Source organism: Anabrus simplex, chromosome 4, assembly GCF_040414725.1.
Source record: "Anabrus simplex isolate iqAnaSimp1 chromosome 4, ASM4041472v1, whole genome shotgun sequence".
Lineage (NCBI taxonomy): Eukaryota > Metazoa > Arthropoda > Insecta > Orthoptera > Tettigoniidae > Anabrus > Anabrus simplex.
Window position 1 is genome coordinate 55,201,315 of NC_090268.1, and position 12,934 is coordinate 55,214,248.

The following is a 12,934-nucleotide window of genomic DNA, read 5'->3' on the forward strand; positions in this document are numbered from 1 at the left end:
GCTCGATGAGTCTTTTTAGTGAAGATGCAGGTTTCAATACCATAGGTTAAGATTGGCATGAAGTACTGATTGCACATCACCAGCTATGATTTTGTTGTTACTTCGGGATTCCAGAGGAGTGTTCGTACTTGCTGGTAAAAGTGAGAGCTCTTCTGCACTCTATTTTCCACCTCCTTTGTGGCCAGTGTGTCTCGATATATAACACAGCTGAGGTATGTAAAGCTTTCCACACTTTCTATTGGATGGTTTCCTAGCATGATGTTCGCTGATTGTCCCTCTCTGTTTATTGTCATCACTACCTGTTTTGAATTCACTTATCTTGAGATTGAACTCCTGGAACTTAACCTTCCATTCATTGAGTCTCGACTGTACATATTCCTCAGTTTCTCCCCAGATCATAACATCAATTTCTAAACTTTTTTTTTCTTGTGCACCTTTCTGATAGGAGAGTAACAAGGGAGTTGTCATTAATGGACTGTCTTACAGGCTGTCATATCAGTTCAAGTTGGGTTAAATGGTTTAACTAAAGAGCCATTTTACTCTTTTCGATAGAACGGATAATAAGAGAGGTTATCGTCAACGATTGGTTTCATGAGCCTTCAGCCACAATGCCATTCCCGGTTTCAGATGAACAACAATATGTAACCGAAAAATGGGCAGAATTACGCACAACTTCGGACCAGGAACTGTATCGCTCAATAAACTCTGTGACCTACCCCATTATGTCTCCAGTTTGTTGTTCAGCTTTATCGTACTTCACGTTGCTGCCACATGCTTTCGTAGAAGAATATCAGTTTAATTTCGCATAAATTCATTAAGGAATCCTGAAATCGATTCCCAGTCCACGTACGAAGAACGGGTACATATGCTAGTCAGTAATAGAATGGATGAAGGCTCTGGAAAGCACTGTGTATTTCTTTGGCAACAATCCGATGTGTGACACCCCTGGTAAGTGTCCCACCAGGCGTACCGCTGAGAATTTCGCCTAGGGTTGTACGGGCGACATGCCTTGAGATTCACCAACTCATCGCCAAATAAGGTAGTGAACAGACAAATTAAATACAAGTTATATACTCGCGGAGGCTACTGAACCGGGATGATGAGGCCAATTCAGGCACCCCACTGTGGTATTCGACTCCGTGATGACAATTGACATGCAATTAAATTTACCGAAGGACAGATTAATAGGCACAAGCCTGTACAGCATTCTTTCTGATGGGTAGCTTTATCCACACTGACATAATGAGCTTGACCCGGTACCTTCAGCATAAAAAGAAGGAAAACGAACACAAAGAATCCAGCATGAAATGACATGCACCGTGTTGTCTTTCTAATCAAACGAGCCGCCTTCCTCTGTGATATTATTTATTTATTTATTTATTTATTTATTTATTTATTTATTTATTTATTTATTTATTTATTTATTTATTCTCGGCTCTGCTCGGGTACTATTCTAAATGTTTGGTTTTATGATTTGTATTAACTGTTTGAAGTGAATATATGTAATTTCTTTATTGTGAATTTCATTGATATTTTACGAACCCGTTTGGAGTTTTTGAGTTATTCTTATGTGTTTAATTTTAAGTTTACTACTACTAAACGTCTCCATTCCTCCCCTGAAGGGGGAGGCGGGCCTCTTAGACGGTGACGCCGTCTCTCAGGCCGGGAGATTTGTTACGGTGAAAGAGATATGCGGAGAAGGTGAGGGCGGTGGGCGGCCGTGGCCTATTCTACGAACTGTCCCGGCATTCGCCTTAGTGCAGGAGAATGGAAAACCATGGAAAATCATTCTCAGGACAGCCGACGGTTGGGGCCAGCCGTAAGGTCCAGCCCTATCCCGTCTCCCGAATGCAGAGGCATAGAGCCACGGTAGAGCCGTGGCCACCTCTCCTCTGCTCGGTTTGCCGGTCAGAGTACAGAGCTATTGGACCCCGGACCAGCCGTGGCTTCTTAAGGGACGAAACCCACTCTGCATCTACCGACCTAATTTTAAGTTTTCGTTTGAGATCGTTTAGTTTCACGTTAAACGTTTTCCTTATGGTAGCCGACATTGTCTGAGAAGTAGCCGACTCTTTTTTTCCTTGTAAGTTGCTTTACGTCGCACCGACACAGACAGGTCTTATTGCGACGATGGGACAAGAAAGGGCTAGGAGTGGGAAGGAAGCGGCCGTGGCCTTAATTAAGGTACAGCCCCAGCATTTGCCTGGTGTGAAAATGGGAACCCACAGAAAACCATCTTCAGGGCTGCCGACTGTGGGGTTCGAACCTACTATCTCCCGAATACTGGATACTGGCCGCACTTAAGCGACTGCAGCTATCGAGCTCGGTCCGACTCTTTCATTGAAAGTAATTTATAACTATATACACGGTTATTACAGATGATTGAAGCGACTTCATAAATTCACTGTAGCACCATCAATTGACATATGGTCACGAAACTCAACAATCATGTAGAAAAACTCAAGAAGTTTTGGTCTGCTGATGTCACACTTCAGATTTCTGCCACGAGAATGCAGCAGCGGTGAGCAGTGCCCAGTAAGACAAGATGGCGACAGGAGCCGAGAAAGCGTTCGTTGTACTTGAAATGCACTCACATCAGTCTGTCATAACAATGCAAGGACACTGTAGACAACACTTCAGGACGAAGTACCATAAAGATTCACCAACTACTACCTCCATTCAGCGATGGTATGTTAAGCTTCAAGGTGCCTCTGTAAGGGAAAAACAACGGGTCGGCCTGCAGTGACTGAAGAAACAGTTGATCGCGTGCGGCAAGTTTCACGCGTAGTCCACACAAGTCGACGGAGAGAGCAAGCAAAGAGCTGAACATACCACAGTCGACCTTTTGGAAAATCTTACGGAAACGACTAAAGCAGAAGCCTTACCGCTTACAATTGCTACAAGCCCTGACTCCCGATGACAAAGTCAAACGCCTTGAATTTTCGGCGCGGTGGCAACAGTGTATGGAACAGGATGAGTTTAGTACGAAACTTGTCTTCTGTGATGAAGCAACAATTGTGTTAATTGTGCAGTGAACAGAGACAATATACAAATCTGGGGGATAGAGATTCCTCAGGCTATCGTGCAGCACATTTGAAGTTCACTTAAAGTTAATGTGTTTTGTGCAGTCTTACGGTTTAAACTGTACGGCCCCTTTTTCTTCTGCGAAAAATCCGTTACGGGACATGTGTATCCAGACATGCTGAAAAATTGGCTCATGCCGCAACTGGAGGACAGCGCGAACTTCATCTTCCAACAGGATGGCGCTACACCCCTCTTCCATGGTGCTGTTCGTCAATTCGTAAACTGGAGACTGCCAAACCGATGGATCGGTAGTGGTGGAGCTGATGATCAGCAGTTCATGTCATGGCCTCCACGCCCTCCTGACCAAACCTCATGCGATTTCTTTCTGTAGGGTTACGTGAAAGACTCAGTGTTTACACCTCCTCTCCCAACAAACCTGCCAGAACTGCGAGCTCGCATCAACCGTGCTTTCGAATCGATTCATAGGGACATGATGTGCCGAGTGTGGGACGAACTTGATAATAGGCTTGATGTCTGCAGAATCACTAAAGGGACACATATCGAACATTCGCAAATGTCAAAAGAAACTTTTAAAGTTTTTCTGTGTGTGTGTATGTGTGTGTGTGTGTGTGTGTGCAAAACATTGTGGCAATATGTCAAATAATAAAGTTATTGTAGAGCTTTGGAATCGCTCAAATCATGTGTAATAACCCCCATGCCAACGCGGAATGAACTTATACTTAAACGGCATCCATAATAGCACTGTACACCTCATCAACCCAAACAACCAAGAATTCGACACTAATATTGGACGCTTGCGATTATTTTTACATGTCACCCTCTCCTCAACCCAGCCCATATACGGGAAAGGGTGTCTTACAACTAATATATATACTGTTGTATTTTTGCATATATTAAGTCATATGTGTACTGTACCGTACCACATCTGCGTGGTATTGTTTTTTATTGAATAGCTCATGCACAAATTAAAACTAACGCGGGGACATGAACAAAGGAAAGCGCACTAGAATTAGGCCACCAATATTCATGTCTCTAAAAAGGTGAATTTACAGATAAACCACTCGTAATCAAAGGGATCTGATTAAACATGCATGGTCGTTCTAAGCCGAAGGATTGCAGCCATAACACCGCCACGACGGACCATTGCTGACCTCTAAATGGCGCTTGTCGAGCATTGAGATGCGTTACCACAAACAATGCTAGATGGCCTGATCCAGAGTATGGGGAGCTGTTGTGCATCCTATATTGCCATGCGAGTTCATCACACCCCGTACAGACGTTCTGCATGCCATCGGCGAAGGGCAACCACACACGGTCAGTGCCACCCTCTGTCCAGGTCTGGTTTTCCTGTATACCTGCTATCAGTAACACTGTGCCACGAGACAAATTGTTGCCAGGGCTCCTTTTAGTGCACACATTATCACCGTGCCCCATGTCCTTTCGTGGATCTTAAAAATCCCTTAACAATGGGCATGTGCCTTCTGCATTGAAGTGGAGGAGTCTTAGAACAGGGCTCAAAGGAATGGTTATTTTGTCTCTGAAAAGGGCCACTGTAATTTGACATTCTTTGTGTGTTGTATGCCAGGAGATGAGTTGATAGTCTGGCAGCCTCGTACCATCTCGCAATCTGCAAGCTTTCGGGCTAAGTAGCGATCGCTCAACAGACCAAGGGCTATAGCGCCAAGGGGTTTGTTTTATCTGCATACATATGACACCCTGATAGCCGATATAAAAGAAGTTAATAAATACGTGCGGCAGTGGAGGTGTATCACTGTTTAAGTTTTGGATGACTTTCGTTATTGAAATGACTGTTCTGAAAGTATTTTTAGAAGAACGGTAGACCGCTTGCCTTCTCTAAGGTAATTTATGTTGTATGTCCGTCGCTCCCTTCTCGATCCGCCAGCCAGCTACACGCGTGCCAGTGTGTTATTCTTCGAGCCTCGACGCGCAGCTCTCAGTGCGCGTGCCTGGAACGTCGTGTGTGCTATAAAAAGGAGCTCCTAGTCTGTCCAGACGCCCACTGACCCCGGTGTCCAGCTCCAGAATACACCCTACGTCGAGCACGGAGGCTACTCCTCTTGAAAATGTGCTTCGGCCAGGTGGACTGAATTTCTGGCAGTAAGAGGTCTCACCTCGGGTCACCGCTTCTCTTACCTATTCCGCTGTCCATGCCCAGTCTTACCATTATATGCCACTATCATTCCCTAGCTAATGCGAGCTCCCATTATCAACTTAGTTTTGCTAAGTAGGAACTCTTCAGTCATTGAACTTACGTTAATGAACTCAGACACTTCAACAAGGAAGGACTCTCTGAGATATTTACGTCAGTGCTTCTGATAGTTTTCGACTATCAAGAACTTTTCATGTCACAAGGACTATCTTTCCGAAAGAGTAGTGAACGTGAATACTCCAACGTGTATGTAGTGTACAAAGACAGACTCTTTCTCCAAATTCATAGTTCATTTTGCTTCGAGATAACTTTCAGTTTTGTTAGTATAAATATTGTAATTTTACATGTGAAGTAAATAAAGAAGTTGTGTTTTTGTAAACCCAACCTTGTTTACAACAATTTATAATACTAAGAATAAGAAGAATATCATAACCTCAACTGATGTATGCAGTTATTTCAGTATCACGCCATATAGACGACCTGCGCCTCAATTGTGACGTTCCGTTTTACACTACCAGGTGGCAGAGTAAAACGGATCTCTGCTGGGCGATGTATGGCTGAGTTTTAATTAATTCTGTCTGGTAGACACCAATTACAGTATTTTACCGAGTAAGTAGCTGCGTGGTTTGGTTCACTAGCTGTCAGCTTGCATTCGGGAGATAGTGGGTTCCAACCCCACTGTCCATGGTTTTCAGTGCCCATTTTAACACCTGGCAAATGCTTCCTTCCCAGTCCTAGCCCTTTTCTATCGCATCGTTGCCATAAGACCTATCTGTGTCGGTGCGACTTAAAACATATCTTTAACAACTGCCTTTGCTGGCGAGATGTAGTGTTTAAAATGTCTTTTGGTATGGGCGAGAATAATTTGTTACTTTCATTGATCTGCCTCAGTCTCATACTTGGCTTTAACAATATGAAAGTGACCAAGGTATGAGCGATACTAGTAATACCATTCCTTATGCAGCCAGTCCCTGTTATGAATGGTGTGAAAATATCGTCCATAGGGTCGGTTGGTGCAAGCATTTCAGTGGGCTTGGCAGGCTGATATGTAATAGCAACCTACTGGCTTAGTGAGGAAAGCAACGGGAAACAACCTCACTCCTCATTTCCCTAGAGTGCCTCTTCAGTGACACCTAGGCTATCTACGACAGCTGTTGGCAGAGCTGTGGAGGATCATACCCCTTGGGTGAATACCCAACATACAACATACCGGCATTAGGTGTCGAACTTTCCGACTCGTTGACTGAATGGTCAGCGTACTGGCCTTCTGTTCAGAGGGTCCCGGCTTCGATTCTCGGCTGGATCGTGGATTTTAACCTTCATTGGTTAATTCCAATGGCTCGGGGGCTGGGGTGTTTGTGCTGTCCCCAACATCCCTGCAACTCACACTATACATAACACTATCCTCTACCACAATAACACGCAGTTACCTCCACATGGCAGATACCGCCGACCCTCGTCGAAGGGCCTGCCTTACAAGGGCTGCACTCAGCTAGAAATAGCCATACGAAATTATTTTATAGGTGTTGAATTTTCATTACTCCGTCCTTCCAAAATTCGACCATATCTGCCGGGTTTGATCCAGGAATCTTGGGATCCGGAGGCTGACACATTACCGCTCATTGACAGAGAGAGTTGATATTGAGAGGTGACAAGGGAAGACATCATTCACAGCTGATAGCGAACAAAGCAGTTATAAACAGTGTCGCAACATTATCTTATCGCACACACTTATCATACAGAGGATGGGTTTCCTCTCATTTCTCAACGCTTGCTGTCATATCTTGATGCCAGTCATAGTTGTCAGTTAGACAGGAGAGATAAGGTGTATATCAGAATTATCTCAGATCCAGTGGCGTGCGGTGAACACATTCATTACCCCAGCTCTCTAGAGTCAACGTTAGCATTTTATAAGGCTGCATTTTCGTGGAAATGTCTACCTGAGAAAGGTCTCTCAATAATATTTTCAACCACACACTCCCATATATTGATATTCATGGTAGTGACGATACCATCACAATTTAATGTACAGCAGATTTTAAACAATGTATTTACAGTTTCACCCGATGATGCTTCGTGATAGTACCGTCGTAGTTTCCACAAAAATACACTGGGACTATTCGTGTTTAACTTAAAAAGACTAACCTAAACTGAATCAGCGAAATTTAACAGGTATTTTACCGTCGCCGAACTTTTATAGTTTCATTCACTTACTGAGTTTACGTGCACCAACGACAAACGAGGGAACATATTTGTCACGACGTATAACACACGTTATATTCATGAAAAATGGCACAGAACTCGCGAAACCTTCGCCTATAATCTAAGAGGAACACTACAAAAATTCACTATATACCACCATCACTGACAACCAAATACATATATATATATATATATATTTTTTTACTTTGCGCACCTGTCTTCATGCTGGGCAACCTAAATATTGTTCTGCGCCTATCGGAAAACATTCTCTACATGTGCCATCAACGAATTGCTAAAAAAAATGTATAAATGCCGAAATCCAAAAATAAAATATATCTTGTGTATTACAATTGATTTCATAAACTGGCTCTATTTTTATTAGCAAGACAATGTGCAAGTGGCTATACTGTTAACCTGTTAATATGTTTCGTGTAGTCTGTAGTGTGTGGCAATGAACCTTTTCGAGTGTTCGAGTTTGTTGGCCTGTCGCCGTAAATTGCTGTCGGGGGAAGGCCCATAGCTCCGCCCCGCTCCCAGGACAAGGAAGCTTCAAGTGCATGCGTCAACCAAGCGACTCAAATTTCGCTAGGGTAGCTCTCTTTCGCGTCGGCAAGGAAACCCAGCTCGCTGGAGAAGCTGAACTGCTGTAGTGCGAGCGGATTGTTAAGACAGCTGTACTTGGCTTGGCTTGGATGTTCGCAGCTTTTTAAACTTTATAAAAAGCGTTCTAAGGAATAATAAGAAAGTGTAAATACAAAAGTATATCAGTGCACGCCACTGCTCAGATCAACTAGCAAAATCTTAATATCAAGTTACTGGTTTACAGAACGTCGGGAAATTTCTAAATAGTGAACCATAAGGCGGTTTTACATTGAAGCAATTTGTACCAGTTCCGTATGCTGGGATCAAGACTTGGGCTACCACTATACTTAGGTTACCCCTTTTCGATAGTTGGTTTAGTGAAGGGCAATTTTGAGCAGCCAATAGCCAACGGAGTAGTCTGCTGTTTTGTCAAGGCTGTTTCACACGCTACTGCCCTGGCCTCTGCTACTGGCAATACTCGAAACCTGATCAGTGGAAATGGTAGCCTAAGGTTAAGCAAATTAAAGTCCGGCTTTGTGGCTAAATTGTTAAAATACTTGCCTTTGGTCCGATGAACTTGGTTCAATTTTCAGAATCAACTTCCTCGTACTCTTAATTCCCCTGGTCTGGATGTTTATGACATCTTTGCCATTCATTTCATCCTCATCAGGTCACCACCAAGCCCATACACATGACATGCACCATTATTATTAAATTAAAATTTTCAATTTTACAGTGCTACCAGCGGTCGTACCCTTCGTTCACTGGTTTATTAACTTCGTCGAGACACCAGTGTTGGTATTCGACCTATGACTACAGGTTCTATTCCAATCAACAAAAGAGAACACTAAACCTGAAAGACTGCATTTCATTTTAGCAGATTTACCTATAAAAAGAAAACTATGTAGCTCCTCTACCAGCAGCTCTGCCATGTCTTCCTGCAGGGAAGTAGAAGTGATGATGATGATGCTTGTTGTTTTAAGGGGCCTAACAGCGAAGGTCATCGGCCCCTAATGGTACGAAATGAAAGAACAAAAATTACAAAGGCATCCACTAACCAAAATAAAAATAAAAAATGTCATGAAGAATGAATGGATGGACAGGAACCCAACAAAACACAAAACAAACAAAAACAAAAACCAGTGGATCGGATTCAACAGAGAACGAAAATAACAGTATTACCGACCAAGGTACCACAATGATGCTTGGTGTCTAAACGGGGTGCAAAATCCACGTCTAAGGCCCCACAGAATGGTACATGTCGCGAGTAAAATAGAACCATGGTATGTGTCATGTTGGGGTATTAATCAGAAGTAGCGAAGACTCACGGTGTTCCACAAAAGATGGTACTACTCACAAGTATTGTACTTCGTACAGGTAACGCAGACCTATGGTGTTTCGCACACAATGGCGTCACTTACAGCCAACGCAAACCGATGAGTTTCCGCACCTAGGGTACTAGTCACGGGTGCCGGTCCCAAGGGCCCCGTGGTGTTCCGCACATAGTGAGTACTAATCACAGGCAACGCAGACCCACGGTGTCGCTCATATAGTGGTACAACTCACAGGCTACGCCCAGACCCGCGGTGTTGCCCACATGGGTACAACGCACGGGTACTGGAATCCACCAGGCCAGGCTTTTTACTGCAACGAATCACAAACATATTTCGTACCATATTAGTGATACTACTCGCAAGTACATGCAACCCATGGTGTTCCCCGCATGATGGTACGAATCAAAAGTAGTTGCATGGTTCTAATTCATTCATCCCTTGGTCGCCCCTTTTAGTCGCCTCGCACGACAGGCAGGGGATACCGTGGGTGTATTATTCGTCAGCCTCCCCCACCCACAGGGGGTGTGTGTTTGGTCCGCGAGAGGTATTTTATTTCCCTCAAGTCCGCCGGCAAGCCGGTTAGGACCCCCCTATCCGCCACCTGGGACGCGCCACGTGGGAGTATCACCTCTCCCCCTGCTACGCCAGCGTAGTAGGTTCGTGGGGAAGTAGAAGTAAACGGGAGTGAAATACCAGCACTGTTATCTATATAATTAAGACAGAAGTATGAGGTGAGGAAGTATATACGATGAGGAACGCATGGTTGTTCGTTAGCAGTGGCGATCTGACGGAGCGAAGCCTTGCATACCTATCCCTTGGTCCCCGCACCTATCGCACATTCAGCAGCAAGCCGCGCGAAGTGAGTTGGGGGAGAGGGACACAGCCCTTGGATTGCAATATCACTCCCCGATGCCTTGCACTCGGAAATACGTGCGAGTTTTTCCATTGTTTTCAAGTTTTGTAAATGGAACAATGTGTCAGACTCTTAGATCATAATTTGCTTTAGATTGCCATCGTTCTCATGCGAAGTTTGAGCTTTATCGACAGCCTTGGTAGCCCTCAGTATACGCCACTGATTTGTACCAACCAAAAATCAGATCAAAAATTAGATGTATGGCTTTTCAGGCGTTTGCTCTATTAACCAGCATTTCGTCCTAGGTCTGACACTAGACTCGTCAGAGTGGGATGTGTCAGACCATACCCACTTATGCTGGGGTGTATGGTCTGACACATCCCACTCTGACGAGTCTAGTGTCAGACCTAGGACGAAATGCTGGTTAATAGAGCAAACGCCTGAAAAGCCATACATCTAATTTTTGATCTGATTTTTGATATGCTCTATTGGTGGAAAAATATCTTAATTCCCTCCATGGGAATTTAGAATTACTATTGTAGCAACCAAGTTAACACCCGGACTGAAAATCAGTCTGGGAGCAATTGTTGTAGCATGCTGCTGACACTTTTCACCATAAGGATTGGTTACTTCAGTTCCTGTGCCAGTTTCTGCAGTGATGGCGGTGCTGATACGGCTTACACGCTGTTCAACAGGAGGAGGAAAGCATTAATGGGTTATGCAAAATATAGAAAGATTGCCTCAGAATTAATATCATCCATTCAAAGTCCCTTTCTTGATGTGTCAACCTAAAGAAGAGAGAACAGAGAAATGAAATGTACCAACGATGACTATGTATGCAGTGGCATATACTGAGGGCTACCAAGCCTATCGGTGGAGCCCAAACCTCAATTGAGAACGATGGAAATCTAAAGCACATTATAATGTTAGCATTTGACACATTGTTCCATTTAGAAAACTTGAAAGCAATGAGATAATATGTCGCACGTATTTCTGAGAGCAAGGCATCGGAGTTCAAGCGCTGCGTCCCTCAGACTCGCCTCACCTCACCTCGCGCGGTTTATTGTTGAATGTCCGATAGGTGCGGGAGCCGGGAGAATAGGTGCGCTAGCCTTCGCTCCGTCAGATGCCACCGCTAACGAACAACCATCCGTTTCGCAGTGTATATATTTCCTCACCTCATACTTCTGACTTAATTATATAGATAACAGAGTGCTGGCATTTCACGCTCGTTTATTTCTACATCCTTGTAAGGAAGACACTGCAGGGCCGCTGTTATAAAAGTAATATAGTTTTTATTTTTTATAGGTACATCTGATAAGATGAAATGCAATCTTTCAGGTTTAGTGTTCTCTTTCGTTGGTTGGAATCGAACACGTGATCATGGGGCGGACACTACCAGTGATCTTTCCAGGAAGCTAATAAACCGGTATACGATGAGTACGACCGGTGGTAATACTGTAAAATTCAAAATTTCAATTTAATAATAATAATAATAATAATATGCCTTTGCTGGCAGGGCCTAATGTTTACAGTGCACTATGTCTTCTGGTATGGGCTAAAGCAATTTTGTTACTTTCATTGATCTGTCTCTGTCTTATCCTTGGCTTTGACAGTATGAAAGTGACTGAGGTATGGGCGATGCTAGTAAAGCCATTCCTTGTGCAGCCAGTCCCTGCTATATATGGTGTGAAAACGTTGCTCATAGGGTCGGTTGGTGCATGCATTTCAGTGGGCTTGTCAGACTGAAATGTAATAGCAACATCTGGCTCGGCGAGGAAAGTAACGGGAAACTACCTCACTCCTCATTTCCCTACTACGCCTCTTCAGTGATGCCTAAGCCATCTATGGCAGCTGATGCAGAGCTGTTGAGGATCCAACCAGCCTTACGGCTGAAGACTGAACATACAAAATAATAATAATAATAATAATAATAATAATAATAATAATAATAATGCATGTCATCTGGAGCCTGCGTGGCTCAGGCGGAAGCGCGCCGGCCTCTCACCGCTAGGTTCCACGGTTCAAATCCCGGTCACTACATATGAGATTTGTGCTGGACAAAGCGGAGGTGGGTCAGGTTTTTCTCCGGGTACTCCTGATTCCCTGTCGTATTCCAATCCAGCAACACTCTCCAATATCATTTCATTTCATCTGTCATTCATAAATCATTGCCCCAGAGGAGTGTGACAGCCGGCACAATTCCTATCCTCGCCGCTAGATGGGGGCTTCATTCCATTCCTAACCCGATCGAATGACTGGAAACAGGCTGTGGATTTTCAATACACGTCATCTATATAGGCTTTGTGGTCACCTAATGAAGATGAAATGAATGGTGAAGACGTCATAAACGCTCAGTCCCCAAGCCAGCGGAATTAAGAGTACGAGGAGGTTAATTTTGAGAATTGAACCGGGGCCATCGGACGAAAGGCAAGCATTCTATCAATTCAGCCACAAATCCGGACTTTAATTTACTAAGGGCATTAATTTACTAAGCCTTACGCTACCATCTCCACTAATCAGATGTTGAGAATTGACAGTAGCAGAGGCCAGGCCAGTAGCTTGTGAAGCATCCTTGACAACAAAACAGTACGCTTCTCCGTTGGCTATTGGCTCCAGCTCAAAACGCTTAAGGCTTGACGTTCACTAAACCATCCACCGAAAAGGGGTAACTAAGTCTAGTGGTAGCCCACGTCTTGTTCGAAGCATACGCCACTGATGTACTGGCCCGGTCGTTTTCTTCCTGTA